Source organism: Pteropus vampyrus, unplaced genomic scaffold (genome assembly GCF_000151845.1).
Source record: "Pteropus vampyrus isolate Shadow unplaced genomic scaffold, Pvam_2.0 Scaffold317, whole genome shotgun sequence".
Lineage (NCBI taxonomy): Eukaryota > Metazoa > Chordata > Mammalia > Chiroptera > Pteropodidae > Pteropus > Pteropus vampyrus.
The window spans coordinates 349,761-353,266 of record NW_011889098.1 but is presented as its reverse complement, the minus strand read 5'-3'; positions in this window follow the sequence as shown (position 1 = coordinate 353,266).

Here is a 3,506-nt window from a genome sequence, read left to right as displayed (position 1 = left end):
ACAATGATATGCTCACCCACGTTTTTAGTATTCGCTGCATATATTTTACATGCAGGAAAAAAATGCACTGATCATAAGTTCACAGCATGAAGAATTCCCACGAAATAGACAGATTCATCGTATCAGTTTGCTAGAACTGCCGTAACTAAGTACCACAAATGGGGGGGCGGGGACGGGGGGCTTAAACAAGAGGAATCTACTGTCTCACAGTTCTGGAGGCCGGGAGTCAGACCCTGGCGTTGGCGGGGCTGGTCCCTTCTGAAGCCTGGGACGGGGAGTGTGTTCCGTGCCTTTCTTCTCGCTCCTGGCAGTTGGCTGGTCATCTCCGGTGCCCCCGGCTCGCAGACATATCTGCTTTCACGTTCACGTGGCATTCTCTCTGTGTCTCCCCCTCCGTGTTCCAATCCCCCCTTTTTATAAGAACACTCGTCATTATTAGATTCAAGCTCCCACTAATCACCTCGCTTTTAACTTGATTATATTTCCTAAAGAAGGTCATATTCTGAGGCCCTGGGGATGGGGGCTTCACCATATCTGTTTTTAGGGAAATAGTTAACCCACAACAGGCATGGAACTAGAATACAGGTCAAAAAACAATATCTCTTGCCTTCTAAACCTCCTTCATGTCCCCTTCAGCCTTCGCCCCACCAGAGTCACCATGCCTCTCATCTCCCACACCATGAATTACCTTTTCTGCGATCTTGACCTCCATAGAAACGGAATCACACAAGATGTACGCTTTTCTGTCTGGCTTCTCTACCTCAACATTGTATCTCTGAGATCCGTCCGCGTTATTGCATCGTCGCATGTAGCGATAGTTCGTCCTTTTCCATTTTCGAGGTGGTATTTAACAAAAAGAGAACAAGAATAATTTGTCCATTTTCTCGTTGATGGATACTTAGGCTGTTTCCAGCGTTTAACTGTTGTGAATATAGTTACTGTGAAACTATGTTAGGGCTACATTGCAATGAAAACCTGGGGACGAGTCTCTCGGTGAGCACATGCTCACATCTCTGTGGGGTCTGTGGAGTGGACTTTCTGGCCACTGGGGTATGCGCATCCAGCTTTAGTAGATGCACCCAGTTTTCCAAAGCGCGTCCCAAAAGTGTATGAGGGTTTGGGTTGTCCCACATTCTCACCAGCACTTTGGGTTGAGTTGGATAAACATCGTTTTGATGAGAGGATGATAGTTGATGATAATAGCTCCTCATTAAAATTATTATGAAAACCAGGCATTGGGGCTGGTCATTTTACCTATATTATCTCATTCAGTCTTTCCACTGCTTTTCAAGGGAGTTCTTAGCTTCGTTTTACAGGCAATGAATCTAAGCATCAGGGAGATTCAGTTGCCCAAAATAACAGTGAGTAGCAATGTAGGGTTTGAATCCAAATTTGTCTGATTACCAATCCCAGAGACTTTCTAGTCCGGATAAAATGTCAATCTGGCTGTTATGGAGATGAAGAGGGAGCCCTAGGCATCCTGGGGGGTAGCCTGAGGGGATAGGTGTGGCTATTGTGTAGGGAGTTGACTTATTGGTAAGAGGTGGACACGGCTCTAAATCTCTACCTGAAGGCTAGTTTGTGTCACTCTACTTTGGGGACATTAAGCATGAGCATCTATTATTAGAGTAAGCTCCAGACAGTTCCCAATGGATGATTATTTTGAGGACTGATTCTGAGAACAGACAGGTGTGCTTAATATTCTAAAACAGAGTGACGTAGACCAGTTTTGGGATACAGATGTAGAACAAGGGGCCAAGTCTGAGACCAAGGAAAAGAAACCACGATAGCATGTCCGTGGCACTGTTCACACTGCTGATATCAAAATGCAGTCCTTAGCCCCTCAGCCCTCACTCCCAGGCTGGGTTTCTAGGAAACATCAGGAACTCTGGTCCTTACGAACATAGCAGGAGCCAAGTTTACCCTTGTGCCCTCTGCTTATATGGCACTGATGGTAGCATGAATATCAGTGGAGAAAAATTTCATGGAGCAGAAAGAGAAAATATGCTGCCCAATAATCACCCTTCCACCAAAGATGCCCGCTACCCAAGGTTGCAAGGCTGCTTTGAATTGGGCACTGGGCTGAGTACTTCCAACACATCATCTCAGTCTTCACAGTGACCTCAAGAAAGAAAAAAATCTTCTGTCACCTCCATGTGGCAGGTGTGGGAACCGAGCCTCAGTAAGGTTAAGAAAACTGTCTGAGGTTACACAAAGGGAGAAATAATAATACAATAGCTCTATTCTAACAAAGGATGGAGAAAGGGGGAAGTTTGGACATTTATGGATTAGGAGAAGTGTTTCTAAGAAATCTGTGGGATTACATGCTCATTTTTATTTAAAAAAAAAAAAACACTGAATGTTTTCCTCCTGAATACTGAAAGCTTATCTAGAAAATAAAAACTTTAGAAAAAAAATTCTGGTATTTTTACGAACGTTATTTACAAACCGTTTGATGACCGCGTGCAGGGACTCACATGCTATGAAAGGTTCGTGTTGATGAGGACCTGATCAGTTCGAATGTTGTCCTCTAGGTTCGTGCCAGCGCGATAGTTTTATAAAGTACGAAGCTTCCATTTTAGTTGGTGTTTGGCTTATTTGCCTCTTACAGCATTGGTTTGGTTTTAAATTCAAATTAAAACTAACACCTGGGCTTCAGTAAACCCACACACTTTTTTTCCTATATTTTAATCTGTCACTGGCTTAATTGCCTGACCAGGTCACAGACGTAGGTGTTGCAGATGAACGTACACTTCCGCACATGACAACCCAAGCACTGTCGCCAGAGCAGAGTGAGGCTCTTTCCAGAAGGAGCAGAGCAGTAGGCTCGCAAGTCTGGGTGCGGTTCACCCACAAGGCCACCCTCACTGGGTGCACTGGATCTGGGCCGACTTCTCAACAGAAGCACAACACACTCGACCCTCCTGCTTTGGTCTCAAAGGCTGACTAACTCCAGATCCCAGACCCCAGACTCAGGATCTCTTCGTCCAGAACCTGTGGTTGGGCTTTGCGCTCTGTCGGCCCATTCTGGACAGAGAGGGATGCAGTCTGAGAACCAGAATGCCCCCTGCCCGCCCCAGCACAGAAATGCGGGGCGCAGAGACACATGGTATGTGCGTTTGATCTCTATTTTAATGTCTCCAACAATCTAGTGGTTAATTAGCAATTTGCTGCCCACCAATATGCAAATGAATGACATGCAAAGGTCCTCCACATCTGTAATTACTTTGCTGATTTACAAGCCACTTTCTTCTGTGTTGGTTTTTCTCCGTGTGTGCATTCAGGCATTAGGGATTTCAGTATTTTTAGAAGCGAACTCAGTGCATTTTATGCTTTAATATTTTCAGGCTTCAGTAATTATAGTATTATGGAGATGTGTATATATATTTTTTTCTTGTTTGGGATTCTTTTTTTTTTTTTTTTTTGAGATCTGAGGGTTTATTCATGGAAGTGAAATCCAAATTGCAAAGAGTCAGAGCACAAAATTGAAAGATGCCCGTTTCTGC